Raw genomic sequence first — 15,560 nt, 5'->3', positions numbered from 1 at the left:
CGAAAAAGAAATTAGTTCATTAATTACTTCATCATATTAATTCAATATTTAGGTCAACATGCTTCAAAAATTCTATACAGTTCAGATAAAAATCCCAAAAAATAATAATTTTATATACATTGTTTTGGTTTGAGTTTTTTGAGGTTTTGAGTAAGGAATGTGGAACCTAGTAGATCTAAAATTTAAGATCTAAAAGTCACACAGACAAGATAAAGCAATCCTAGCATATTTACAACCCCACCACTATTTTCTTGTGTTCTAATTTTCACTACAATACAAGAAAATAACATTCTCCATCCAAAACTCTTGACTGGCACAGCATTTTTCTCTAAAGTAATGGGTTATGACCTCATCACCAAAACTCAGTAAAAAAAATTTGCATAACAACAGTGCTTAAACATGTGAGGTGGTTAGAACTAGCTGAATGAACAACATTTCTTAAAAAAGAAAAAATCAGATTATGCTGAGCTGCATTTATGTCCAATATCCTAAGCTATTCTGAATTAACCTCATGGCAGCAAGATGAATCCATCAGATATCTTGGCTGAGTGTGAATGAAAGGTGTATACTTTGCAATGTCATTAATTCTTTTTGTTTCTGCCTCAGATCCTCTCTTTCTTCCTCCTGTTTCTGTCAGAAACCTCAATAATCTGACAAGACCTTCTATTTCATTCTTGGGATGGCAACACTCAATTGTTCCCATGCTACTCATAAACTTTGAAGATAGGGATATGTTCACTCACCTTTTTTCCTGAATGGACCTTATTGACTGCAACAGGATTACACCTCTGCACAATATTAAACCCTCATACAACTGCAGGCAAGACTGATTATTGTAATAAAGCTTGCTCACTTTTTAATATCTCTTGAATGATCAAGGAAAATACTCTATCCCTCTTTTGTATTTTTCCATGTTCAGTTTCCAGGTGTAGTTTGTGTCTGAACTCACTGGTAATACCTATAAACAGAATTCTTTATCAAAATATTGTGGCCCAGCATCCTTTTTAGGTGAATGTCTGGTTGGTTCACTGAGGAACATCACTAATATAGCACACAAATAACACACAGTAGATTATTCTGCAAAAATGCTAGATCCATGAGGCTCAACAAAGAGTCGGCTGGAGAAAAAACCTATTTTAGCTCCAAAATTACATAAAGCTAATTTCACTGGAATTTGTTCTAAAATTATGTCAGCATATATTTTGATTTTAGTCTATTTTCTAAGTTCTTTTGTGTTGGTTTTCAATTGATACCCACTGACTTACCTACTAAGCATATAAACTGTTAGTAGTACTGAATCTGCATATGTATGGGCTCCCAGCTGGACCAAGCTCATAGTCTGGTAGGCATAAATTATAATTTAATAGACACATACCAAGAAAAAATCCCTGCCCATCTGTTTCATCCTTCAAATAAATATTTTGGAAGGAAGTAATTCACTTTGGCAAGATTCCACAGTAAATTATGAATTGAATAAATAAGCTTCCATCTATTTCTGTTTTACGTGCATTGTCTCCGAAGTTAGGACAATTTATATTCATCTCTTTTAAAACATTTTCACGGTAAGTGAATAAAACAGCCACTGCTCTTAAAGGCTGACTGGTTGCAGAGATCATGTTATAGAACCAAAGGCATTTTTGTCAGGGAGAGAACTTAAGAAGAGAACATGGTATCTGGAGGTAAACTGGTTTTAACTACAACATCTCTGGCCGGTGAGGTGCCAGAAACTACCCAGGAAGGACCTTCTCATACTATAATGGAGGGATAAAAGTGTTTTTTTCTCTGAGTAGTTGCCTTGAATGTTCCTTGCTGCAAAGTAACTTTTCTCTTGCCTCTGATCACTGTGGAGAATATCCTTATACTTACATTTTGGTAGCCAGAGCCTGCTGCCATCTTCCCATCTGTTCTGTCTTCTAGATCAAATAAACCCAACTGCTTCCAACTGCTTCCCAAGTGCTTCTTCTTTAATTTCAATGGTCTTCCTCTAGGTTTTTATAGATTCTTCTTTAAATTTGTTGCCCAAGTTCCAGTTTCTCAGCAGTCCTTAACAGAGGAAGTAATTTGTTCCTTTATACACCACTCTTACTAATACAACACAGAATGAGAGATACTTTTTCCTTCATTATAACATCCCAGCAGGGAATCATGTTTCATTTGTGATCTGCTACAACTCTCACAGCCTTCATTGCAGTATCTCCGACAACTCAGTTGTTACTCATTTTGTACTTACACCTTTGATTTTGCCTTCCTGATCGCTGAACCTGTATTTAGTGAATTTTGCTTTTTCCGCTTTAGATTATTTTTTCCATTTACAGAGAACCCTTTTATAGTGATCTTTCCAATTTCTCTTTGAAGTTATTTGGCTGATAATATGGTGAGCTGGACTGGATTGCTGTACATCACATACATTGATCAAAGGATTTCTGCTGAGAAGTGACCAATATTGTGTGGTGGGAGGAGCAAAGCAAAACAGGAAATTCAGTTGTTCTAGAACTATCAGCAGAAGGAAGCAACCCTGGGAAATTGGGTTTTATTACATAAAAGATGGGAGTGAAAACAATTGAAAGCCTAAGAGGTTCAAAAAGAAACAACTGTCAGGGAAGTGTAAAGCAAATAAGACATTTCCTAGAAATTACAATTCACAATCCACAAAATTTGCTATAGTAAACTTATGGAATCAGCTAGGAAAAAAAATAAGTAAATGAAAAAAATACTTCAAGGGAGGGAAAAAAAAAAGAAGTACGTTTATTGGTTTGTATTTTGCTGTGCAGACTCTTGCATTTTTATTAATCTATTTCCATTTATTTTCAAGGAAAAATAATAGAGGGCCAGCCCAGTGTCTGTTATGGCATTCCATGCATTTGTTCTGCACACAAGATTTCTTAAGAGTATAGAGACATCAACTATTTCTGAAATCAAAGATCTCAAAAATAAAAAATCTAGTTCATAAGCAGTGTGAAATAGCTAAGTAGATCTAAGCAGCCCTGAAGAGATCACTTTTTCTAAAACCATTACTACTTTTTCATGTTATTTCACAGCAAGTTAACTATTCTAGCACATCCTCAGTTATATCATCTGATGTGAATTTGTCTGCCTCCCATCTCAATATCCAGCAAAAGATTGGCTGGATATATGTTTGCACAAACTGATTTGGCTTGGAAGAAAAGGAAAAAAAAAAAAAAAAACAGGAAGTAATTTGGTATTACAGAATTACTACTTGCACCTACTGGTACAGGGACCAGTAGGCTCACTGCTGGAATGAGCACAAAGGAACCAACTGTATTTATAGCAAATTTGTTTTATATCACCCAAGTTCAGCTATCTTAAGGCTGGGAGTATAGTTTAACATATAAGCCTTGACACCTAGGCTTTCTCCTTTCAAATATCTCCATGGACTGACTAATAGGATATGTATTTTAGATATTTAAGATCAATATATACTTGAGGACGCCTGTCTCTCTCCACTAACTGTAAATGAAGTTTAGGTAAATGGCTGAAAGTATAAAATATAAATATATAAATAATTTATTTATATAAATATCTAAATCCTGGGCTATTAAATGGTATAGATAAATTGGATGAAGCATATACTACCTTAGGAGTCCAGCATGAAATAAAATCATTTTGATTTGCACAGACTTTTCAGTATTGAATGATCAAAGAACTGTTTTAGTGTGCAGAGAGCATTAATGAATGTAAAGGGAGGGGAAAGGATTATGGTGTATGTAAAACATAGAGTAAATTGTAGAGGAAGATTTTCTGTGGAAATGTTAATTTTCTGGAGCAAGGCCTAGAATCCAGATGCAAACAGCTTTCTGCTTGTTAGTTTTGAAGGGTAAACACAAAATGGCTAGTTATACCTGAGGGCTATTTGGAAACTAGGATAAACCACAATTACAGTCATAAAGTTTAAGACTAGGCTGAGAGAAGTTATTACAAAATGAAACACTTCTGTGTTTCACCTTGACACTAAATCACATACTCTAGATAGAGTGGGGTTGGAGTTTTGCTTCGGATCTCCGACAAACATGGGATTTGAAAGTCAATGTGAACTATTACTAGGCATACTAGAAAAGCTGCAGGAAGGGATTGTGATAACCAAAATCCTCTACTTCTGGTGGCTGAAATCATTCAAGTATCTCTTCCAGGACCTGCACTGAGTTTTAGAGAACTGACTTCTGCCATTGTTATATAATCACTGGTAAAAGGTCACCTAACATTATTATCCAAGTTCTGTGTTTAAATTCTTACCAAAAAGCACTGAGTTTTCAGAAGTTACGTTCAAATAAATTAATAGTGATGAATAGGAAACTTAGCTGATGTGCTGTACCATTTTTGTAAGGCAAAGTCAAATCTTTCCAAGTTTATTCTTCTTAGCTGATTTTTTTTTAACATTGGCTTGATCTCTAAAACATCTTTGAGATACAAAGCTGAATGGGTGCAAATCTGTCCATAATTTGTACATTTCCTCCAGACTTATAAAACTGCAAACAGCTGCAAGCTATACAGAACAATCCCATTTTGAAGAGCTATTTAAAAAGTTTGAGTGGCAATATCCTTCATATGGCATATGAGGCAATAAACACAGAGCAGTTGATTTTTGTGTACTTCACTCTTACATTATAAAGCACTTTTCTTGCAGAGATGGTTTCTATTTCATTCTCTGTGCTCTGAAGTCTATGCAAAGCAAAGCTGCCTGATGGACACTTGACTTTTATTTTTTCTTCTTGTTCTTCTTTAACTTAAAATAAAGGTTATCAGTAGGGAAAGACTGTATGTGGAGAAAGATAATTTCAACATTAAAAGAAATAATACTATAATCCCTATTTAATTATTTTCGTTGAAAGGAAGTTATTTGTAGCTGCTTCTAACTTGAATGATTTTTGCTTTAGCAGTATTTAAAACTTATCATTGTTTTAAAAGTGCATTTATGAATAAAACATTGGAGTTCTAAAAACAGTCTGTCTTTGCAGTGTTGTGAATTGAGAGGGACAAAAAAACAATTAATCAGTATGATTGAATTTCACCTGATATTTTATGGGCAGAAATCTTACAGCTGATTTAATAACTGAATCATCTTAACTGCAGGGGTAGCCTTGAGAATGACATCAATAGCTGTGAATGGGCCTGATTTAATTCCTATCTTTCAGTTTGGCCCCACTTCAAAATTCTGTACTGTTAGCAAGAGTATTTACAAATGGATTGCTAGGAGGGCAAGAGATAGCAGATACAAATTAGATATTACAAAAACCCATATATTAGATATTACAAAAAAACAGCACCAGTGTTTTTTCAAAAGAATTACTAACTCTAGAAACAAGCAACATTAAGGCTAATATGGAGTTTCTTTTCCCTTTTTGGGAGATATTATGTTCTATTTTTTTCAGTCTTGGAGTAGCCTGAGTGCCTTCAACTTTGATTGACTTTGAGATGAGATACAGACATCCAACATGTCACAAGATTAAATCCTTGCTAGCATGTGGAAGTAAATCTCTCCCTCAGTCTGCACAACACGTGTGCCTGTGGGTTTAGGGAAAGGTGCAGGTTGCAATTAGCTTCACTGAATGCTCAGGATTTCTGAACTCTACAGAAAAGATATGGAATCACTATGAGATACAAAATCCAACTCCAAAGGGGCCCCTTGTGTGGTCTTAGAGAGATCATTAGGTTTGCACCAACACCCTCACTGCTCATGGCAAGGTCCTAACAGCAAAAAGGAAAGGCTAATTCAAACAGCAAACTCAACAAGGCCTCATTTCATATTATTTTCTGGTTCAGTCTGAACTACTGTCACTACCAGTTGCTGCTTTTCATTTTACTTTCAGTATCCACACATAAGCAACCTAAGCAACTGCTTCCTGCTTTCAGAAACAGAGCCTGTAAGTAATCCTATCCACCGTCAAGCACCTGATATTATTGGATAAGCAGTGCATTACAAGAAGTGAAAGTATGGTCTAAACAACATCCCAAGATGCAGTTCCCCAGCTTATATATACACTAGAATGTTATAAACATGGTGGGTAATTCTAAATAGATCTCCTGTCTACACAGAGTTTCACTTAAGAGATTAATCCTTGTATGTTGGAGTCTGTGATGAAAGTTAAGTTTCACAAAACATTCAACAAAACATTCAGGTTTTCTTTGCAAGTCTTCCTTTTAAGAACTGGTATGAAATTCCAGGGAGACACAGAGTGAAATAGCTCCCAATTCTGCAAACACCAGCACGGCTAATTGGAAAGTTGTGTGTCAGAAAATCCAGGGGGCACTCAACAGCAGAAATTCATTTCTGTCTAATGCAGCAGTTTTCTTTTCAGGTGAAGTCACCATGGAGATGAACACACCTCCCAAAGCTGCACTGAGGCACCTCCTCTTCTGCAGCTACTGTGGACTGTATGACCAGCAGCAGGAGAGGCACTGGACAGGCCCTGCTCTGAATTAGAGCCAGCATGAGTTTAAACCGCCAAGGTTCAAGGCTTGGGGTCCACGTGTGCTGTCAGTCCTTGTGCCTAGACATAATGGGCACTGAGATGAGGCAGGATCCTAGCCCTAAAGTGCATATTCTCACATAATCCTTCTGCTAGCCAAAAAACATTCACAGGTTCCTCTTGCCCACTCATCTCATCCCATCAAGTAATGTTTTTATTCCCTGGCAAAAAGCTCACTCATTTGTCTTCAAAAATGCCATTGTGTTCTTTTCTGAAATGCTGTGGGCTTTGTCCTATGTGGCAGGGATTTCTGTCTGATTCTCATGCATTTTACTCTGTGAGAGAAGATTCTCCTCAGAAGGAGAATTTCAATACTGAACAGTCGGGAGAAAGAAAATTAGGAGGAACTGCTAGACAGCAAAAGAGTTCTTGCCACAGTTTTTTGTTTTTTTTTTACTGCTTTATTGACCATCAGTGTCAATAAGCAGGGAACCTGTGGCTCATTTTCTTTTTCATTCTTTGTGATCCTTTAATACAGGAACATCCCTGTGGAGCTTCCTCAGCTGGACCTCAGCTTCTCCAAGCTCAAAGGTAAGGTCTCTTCAAGAATTAAAAGTCCTGTTACACAGAGGTATTGTAGGATGTCCTAATCTCCATACCTTCCATTTATGTAGATGCAAATGTGGCATTTCCTCCAAGACATGGTCCCGTGTGCAGGAATACAAATGAATAGGAAAAGTTTCATTTAATTACATAAGAAAAAGCAACAGTCAAAAGCAGCGGTCTACAGTCTGGTGGTGGTAGTTTTGCAAAGAGTTTACAATCAGTGTTGAATATGCAGTTAGTTCATTTAATCTGGGACTATTTAATGTTTCAAAATTAAGCAGATGCCTAATTGCAGCGTTCACAGAGCAGTAACAATGCCTGAAGTTAATGGTCCCTGACAGTTTTTATTACAATACTTATTTTAGATAAGTTTTTCTTTCCCATACATGATTTATAGCTGGTGGTTTCTTGTAAACTCAGCAATTTAAAGATGATAAAGTAAAATTATTCTATCCCATGTCTTCAAGTAATGAGTGGACGAGGTCAAGCAAGTGTTAGGTACATACAGCAAAGAATTTAATTGGACTTATAATAAGTTCTTTGTTTTCCTGGCCATCTAACTCACAGTGCAGGTATGTTTGTGGCACCTTTCTCAACCCTGATCCCTCATTGTCCAAACTGGAGAATGTGGGAAAATGCACCATGGCTCTTCACCTCAGTAGTTTCATTTAATGGAAACCAGGGTCAGGCAGATGTATAAATGTGGTTCATGCCTGTCTCCTTTGCCAACAGGGACTGAGGCTGTGGCTTGGATGTGCACAGCTCTGAGGAGCTGTGAACCTGTCCCAGATCCCACAGTATTCATATAATGAAATGTGAACTATTTTGGTGAGAGTGATAGTAAAAGGGTTTTCAAATCATGGGGATTTGGGGAGTTAGAAGGAAAATTAAGCTTAGTAGGCCCTGGGAAAATACCCTGGGAAAGTATAGGCCTTGTACTTGCTGGAACTGCACCTGTGTAGCTAGTACATGATAAATGGTATAATTGTTAGATGTGATGATTGTTTAGTAATTAGATATAATTACTGTTTAATCATAAGAATAATCACGAGAAACTGTATTCAGGGGCTTGAAAAAGATCACGAGAAACTCATGGTTGAATAAGATCAATGTATACAACAGAACAATATAAGTTTAATAATTGATATGTAAGTTATATAACGATAGAATATAAAATATGTTCAGCTCGAAAGCCATGTCGGAGTCAGATTTGGGTCTGTAGCCCTGATTCCCAGAGCTCTACAATAAAAGCACCTGCATATAATCATATTCTGTGATTATGTGTGTTCCTGAACACTAACAAGAGAAGAGGCGATTCTCTGGCACAGCCTGTCTCTTATCCCCCAACGACATTTCATGCTATTTTGGTTTTTAAAAGGTTCTGTGAAACCTCAATGTATTGCATAATTGTGTTAATGATAATGCAAAAATTAAAGCATACCAATTCTGAATTCAGAATCAAAGCAGCCTAATACTTAATGGCTTATAAGCTTTGACATTTCATAGGTCTTCTGGGACACTTATGAAATATCCATCTTCTTTTGTGAAACTCAGCTGAATATTTTACTGCTATTCTGTATTAACATTTGGTACTATTTGAAGGTTTCCTCAAAGGATTTCTGGTAGGCTGCACATATAATAATACTTCCACCCCCATCCTTGTGTTTTATAGCTATAGTATAGACAGGCTGCTTACAAGTTTACACTAAAGGACACAGTCATCATAAAAAGAAATGAGCCAAAATTCAGAATTCTTCCCTACATAGAATCAAGCGCCTGTAGCCTAGTAATTACTCCAGGGCAAGACATTATGTCAAAGCTTCTAAGAGCTCCTTCTCGTAGCAGCTGCTAAATGATTAATATCACGTTGGTAGATTTCACAGGAGAATCTGTTAAATAAAGGAAAGTTCAGTGTATATGCAAAGTTTTAATTCCGCACAATTTGGTTTAGAGTCAACATACAATATTGCATATTTTATGGTTCCAAGAGGAGTGAAGCATTCATTAAGAAAATACAGATGGTTTTTCCGATAGCTAACAAGATTTCACAGCCATTTCTTTTCTCCATGCTGTGAAACCTGGAGAGAAAATAACAGTAACAATGAACTCACTATGGCTGAACCTCAAGGCTCATTTCTGCCAAAATATCAAAATCCTGAATTCATGTTAGCAGTCAAGTTCCACCAAGTTTAATAGAGCTAAGCTATTTACAGGACTTTGAAATGTGTCCTTCTTTTCTCCAGTGGTACTTTTCTCACTTTGAGAAAATCCAGCATTTTTGAGGGTGAGACTGTCAATTTATTTATTGTGAGCCCTGAATAGAGAGCAGTGTGCAGTTGCACTGCCCCAAGAGCACAGCAGTCTGAATCTTCAGACTCGGGGAATGAGAATTCAATCCTTGGGAGATGCCTCATCTGCACCACAATCACACAGACTCTGCCTTGCCCTGCCATGCACTGCCCTGCACTAATGCAGGGTTGGAGGGAGGAGTGAAGAGATGAGGGTCAGACCCCCTCTGCTGCACTTCTCTGCACAGCAGGACCTAATTGTGCCTGAAATCTGCATTCAGCAGGCTAATATCCTGTAGAATGTGGGGAAAACAAGAGATAACAAGCATGGTTTGCTGGTCTGAATCCACTCAGGAATAACTGATTTCTCTTACGGTTTTCTTGGCTAAAAAAAATAAGGATTTCAGGATTTCTTCCCACATTATTTCTGCCTGCAGAAAGAGAATGGATGATGCAAGTATGAACACTGAAAAACAAACAATGGACTATCAGAATTTAGATCAGGAAGTTAGTTTTACCTTCACCTTACACTCTTAAAAATATTATGCCTTCTGCCTCCAGTGTCTATGTTTGACTTCCCCTCTGTTATTCTAATTCATTCACTATTTTTCTCCTGGAGCATTTAAGAATAAGAACAAATACATACACTGAATATGCACACAAAGACAGATATATATTGTTACTGCCCCAAAAGACCTTCCACACTAAAATAAAATTGGGATATATAAAAACTTGAAAATATTTGAAAAATTATGTTTGTTAAATCAAAGACTCTTCACCACTGTGGTGAGCTGGTTTTGACTGGAATAGAGTTAATTTTCATACTAGCAGCTAGTATGGGCCTATATTTTGAATTTGTACTGGAACCAGTGTTGATAAGACAGGAATGCTTTCATTATTGCTGAGCAGTGCTTGCACAGTCAAGGCATTTTCTGCTTTTCACCCCACCCCATCAGTGAGTGTGGGATTCACATGCCCTCTGAAGAGAGAGAGACAGCTTTTTCAGGATTTCTCCTGAAAGAAGCTGTGAGAGAAGCAGAGAAAAGAGAATCAAAGCAATTGTTATCTCAATCGCTGCTCCTGTGTTTGTGCCCATGTGGAATGTGGTATGGAGATTTTTTACCCAAGGTGATTGCTTGATTGGATTCTGGTGATGGTTGTTTGAATTCATTGACCAGGTGGATCCACCTGTGTGTCAGGACTCTCAGGAGAGAGTCAGGGGTTTCCTAGTTAGTTAGTTAGTGATAGTTCTTTTTAGTGTAATATAGTGTAATATAGTTATAGTATAATAAAGTAATTAATTAGCCTTCTGAAATAATTGGAGTCAGAGCATCATTCTTCCTGAGCTGGGGATCCCAGCACTGATAAGTGAGGAGGCTGGGGGGGCACAAGGAGTTGGGAATGGACACAGCTGAGACAGCTGACCCCAACTGACCACAGGCATATCTATTACCATATGGTGTCATGCTCAGCTTATAAATCTGGGGGGGAAAGGAAGGGGTAGAGGACATTTGGAATGATGGTGTTTGTCTTTCCAAGTCACTGTCATGCTTGATGGAGCCCTGCTTCCCTGGGGATGGCTGAACACCTGTCTGTCAATGGAAAATGTTGAATTAATTCCTTCTTTTGCTTTGCTTTTGTGCATGGCTTTTGTTTTACCTGTTAAACTGTTTTTATCTCAGCTCATGAGTTTTCTCACTTTTACCCTTCCAATTCTGTCCCTCGTTTCACCAGGGGGGAGTGAGGGTGCAGCTGCACGGGGCTGAGTTGGCAGCTGAGACCAAACCATAACAATACCCTCAAGTAAACCTATGCTGTCTTTCACCCTCTAGGATGCAGCACTGGGCCTACATACAAGCACTCCACAATTAAGTGAAAAAATGCTAGCTTAAGGCTACTGTTGCTCAAACACAGTTTGGTCTCACCCTTGCTCTCAAAACTGGGAAGTTAGCCATTCTTTTTCAGTGAAGAGCTTGTAATCTGCTTATTTTCAGGATCTACTAGATCTTTTGCAGACAGCCCTGAGCTTGTTCTGCTTGCACTTGGAGCTGGCAGAATGCAAGCAAGGTCTCATCCAGAATTCCCATTGTTTCCTTAGGCAGCTCTTTGCCCTGAGCAAGGCTTACTGTATTACTCCAGGCATGGTGCTTTCAGTTTAAAGCTGGCGAGTTCATTGTTGACTTACAGTACAGGTGAAACAAGCTTCTGTAAAAGTACAAAAACATCTCTGCACAAGTATGTGTTTATAAATATTTATGGTCTGACACTATTAGCCAGAATGTCAGGCTTCAGGCTCTTACTGATATTTTAAAATCCTACCTGGAGCTCAAGCTTAGGGCTATAGCTGTCATACAGAGCCTCACACATGCAAATGCAGAACTTGTACTGCAGACAAGTTTTTTCCACAAAAACAAAGTCAAAATCACTGTCTGCTTTGTATTTATTCTATCTGAGTACAAGGGCTGCCTCTACATTACCAGACTGATGTCCACATCTGCATTTATCCATATTGCTAACCTAGGGGAACATTCTTGCAGTGGTTTTGCATGAGGTATCTCAAGAGGCAGAATAATTTTTGAAATATGGCACAGATTTGTTTAGTGTCTGCATGGACCTTGAGGCTTTGGGTTCAATTGACTAAGGCCAGTGGATTGGGTCGAGATATTGTCACATGATCTTGCCAGCTATGTCAGCTTCTGTGTTCTACTGTAGGTTAACAGGTAAACCCTATATTTTTATCAGGTATTCCTATTTTTGCTATGACATCTCCAGACTGAAAGAGTAAAGGGCTACTGCAGACTCTCTTACAACTGGCTATACATTAGTTATGGTTCTAGTGAAATCTCTATAGAGATTTCTCTATAGAAATGAAAACCTTTCTTGCAAGACTTCTGCTGCAGTATCCATGGAATATTTCATATATAATATTTATTATATATATAACACTAATGGAATAATTTATATGCAGCATATATATAGCATACTTGTGATATGGTTCAAGATTTTAGTGGAATTTTATCGTATAACTTTACCTTTAAAGCCTTCTACTTAAAGCAGCTGTATTATACTGGCAGGGAAAAAAAAATATTACCATAATGTTTAAATCTAAATATTCAGTGAATTCTTCATTGGTACACTGAATCACATTTCCTGTCTCTCTAACATACACATGCAAGATTACTGTGGTTAAAACTTCCTTGATGAAACATCCAAGATTATTATATGTCTGAGAGTATACGTATTGCTTTTGGACATTTTCTTTTTTTTTTTTTTTTTTTTAATTTTTTTTATTTTTGTCTTTTTGCAGTTTCTTTTTGAATTATTAGTTTGTACAGCTGGAATGTGAAGATAGCTATACAAGTGGCAACCACAAATCTTCTTAGAACTCCTAAAAATCTCTGAAGCTTTTGTTTCTCTGTCTGGTGTATTTTAACCCAGTGCGACCTGAGTGATTAACTTTTAGTCTGATTACTTATGTAGGATTCAAACTCTAATGTTGCTGAAACTTTTAGACCTCATCATGCTACCATGCATGCTCCCTTACACAATTTTTTCCTGATCTAGATATAAGAAAAACCCTTTCAAAGAATAAAAATCCCATCATTTGTTGCATTGTCAAGCAGTCATGTTAAAACTTTCCTTATTGAGCCATGATGGGAATTGTGCCTTTGTAAAAAGGAAATTGAGACCCAGAATGAAGCCAGAACTGCCAACAGAGATCTGGGGTGTTAAAGGGAACCTGTCATGAATTCCAACTATGCTGAATGAAATCACCCTCAGCCTCTCTTGCTTATGAGGCACTCCACTTAGCCAGAAAAATACCTGTGTTCAACAGGTATGCCAGGCTTTTTCATCCATTTGTCTTTCCACTCTAAATACACAAGTCATCTTGTTATTTCAGTAAACATTCTTCTCAAATAGATCCAAATTCTTAAAAAAAAAAAAGGAGTTTGATCTTAATAAATCCAGATAAAGGAGAATAACCCCAACTCAGCTTTTGAAAATTACCCAATGAATAATGGCATAGAAGTGGCCTGGAATAAAGCAAGTAAAGTCACAGATTTTTCAAGAGCAGCTTTGTGTTACTGTAATTTTTTACTGATATGAAAAAAACTAAACAGAACAACAAGTAAAAACACCCACAAACAAAAACTAAACCCCAAGCTAAAAAGAGAACAGTAGTAGAGGTTGTATTATATCAACCTTTTAAATTTAGCTCTTACCTGTCTGGCTAGCTCAATGAGTTCATCTGGTATTAGATTTACTAATTTGTTTACTACAATCTGTTACTATTCAACAAATTGTGCAAGCACAAATCATTATCAGAAAACCTGAAGTAATTACAATACAGAACGATTGCAAAAATATATTCCTCATTTTTGTTTTCCAAATTTATAATATAAGAACTCTATTGAAGTGCAAGATACATTGACTATGTTCTGGGAAGGCAATGAGGTTAAAGAATCTGCATACATGTGTCAATAAATAATAAAGAAAACTATTAACCTCTTTTGTATGGGTCATTTTTTTCTGCAGTGATATCATCTGTGCATTTTTATTATGGCAGTTATGCTACTGCCACTGGATTTAAAATCCTATATGCCTCCTATACTTAATTATTTTTAGTAACAACTAAATAAATATACATGAAGTTAAAACTACCAGTTTGTACAACCATAGCACTAACCATCCAGATTAAATAACTAACAATGTGAGTACAAAAATTTAAGCTTCCAACAAAGGACAAATAATTTATATATCTAATTAATTCTCCCTCAGCTTTACATGCGCATGAATACCACATAAGACACATGCTGTCCTACCTTCACAGGTTTTTTTTCTATACCTACACACATTGTCCAATAGACTGTAAATTGTAAATAGACTGTAGCTTGAAATAATTACGGACAAGAGGCTGTAATAGCAGTCTGTTCATCACTGTGTTATTTTTGTCAAGAGCAAAGAAATTGAAACTGAGCAGTCCTGAAATTGCTCAGAATGACTCATGACAGTGTGAAAGTAAATTATATTCTCCTCATCTCTTGAAATGGGGGTAGTGATATGTACAGTGTCTGGTTTTGTTTATGAAGTGATTTGGAGATGAAAGGTTCAGTTTCACACGGACTCCTTCCATTGTACCAAAAAAGTGTCTTGCATTTCCTTCCTGTGGAGCCATATGCCCCACAAGGACAAAGGTTTGAGTGTCAAAGTGCTCTGCAGATACAATCCTTAATAGGAGCATTAGGTTAATAACTATCTGAAGCTGCTGTAACAAATTAGAGCACAATTTCCAGTAACAATATTATCCTGAATGTCGCTGTATATATACATATTTCCCTAGTATTACTATTACTTTCCTGTCTGATGTAATTTTGTTGCTGTGTTTTTGTTTAAAGTTTTAAGAAGCATCAGAAGAGGGTTTCATAAAATCAGTGTCAGGAACATATCATGAATGTATATGAATTCTGATGTCTCTCAGCTCCAGAAACAGAAGTCTTCAAAACAATTTTAAGTGAAAAACTTCCTGTAATTGTAAGTGAAAGTTGTCTCTTATCCTTTCTGAGGAAAAAACGCCAGAAGGCTATATAGCATTTTCAACCACATATCCTTAATTGCAACATATTACACAGTGGAAGTACTGGCAGCTGTACCACCTTCTCAGAAATTATGTAGTCTGTGTCTTTGTCTCAGCAGATGGTATTTTTATGACCCACAGTTCCTATCCTATGCTCAGAAAGTCTAGAGAAGAAAATAGAAACCGAGCAGAATTGGGAATATAATTCTCCTTTTGCATTTCAAAAGACAGTAACCAAAGTTTATCAATCTTAATAATAGCCTTAACATTAAGAATTATGGAACTAAATGTTCTGATTTCAGACATACACAGTAATGTGTTAAATACAGCTTCATGTGGAAATCCTGTCAATTTATGTAGGTGTCCTACCAAGTATTAGTGACTTGGGCAGAAGAACTCAAGGAAACAAGTGCTGTTTGCAAACAAAATCTCTATAAGATCCTGGAAAAACACACCACTTCCTGCTGTTCATTTTTTATAAGGCTGAGTTCCAGCAAGGGTTTTCAGCATCCCACATCAATTCCATATAGTATGGTCATTTTGACATATTAATAGCAGACCATATCAGATTGTTTCACCTTCACAAGTATGGATTTGATCAATCAAGAATACCAAAATATATACCTCCCTTCATTTTTATTTTATCTCAATCTACATGCTTAATCA

General features: G+C 36.8%; 1 long non-coding RNA gene across 1 annotated transcript in view; it reads left to right on the top strand.

Moving 5' to 3' along the window:
• The window catches only part of LOC128805705 (uncharacterized), a 127,008-nt gene extending 112,156 nt beyond the window's left edge, over positions 1–14,852 (top strand). The window contains exons 2-3 of the long non-coding RNA XR_008436530.1: positions 6,964–7,016; positions 14,799–14,852. This is a non-coding gene — a long non-coding RNA (uncharacterized LOC128805705). The remainder of the gene's footprint in view (positions 1–6,963; positions 7,017–14,798) is intronic.
• The last annotated feature ends 708 nt before the right edge of the window (positions 14,853–15,560 follow it).

Source organism: Vidua macroura, chromosome 3 (genome assembly GCF_024509145.1).
Source record: "Vidua macroura isolate BioBank_ID:100142 chromosome 3, ASM2450914v1, whole genome shotgun sequence".
Lineage (NCBI taxonomy): Eukaryota > Metazoa > Chordata > Aves > Passeriformes > Viduidae > Vidua > Vidua macroura.
The sequence above is the reverse complement of the archived record's forward strand: the minus strand, read 5'-3'. Positions and strand labels throughout refer to the sequence as shown.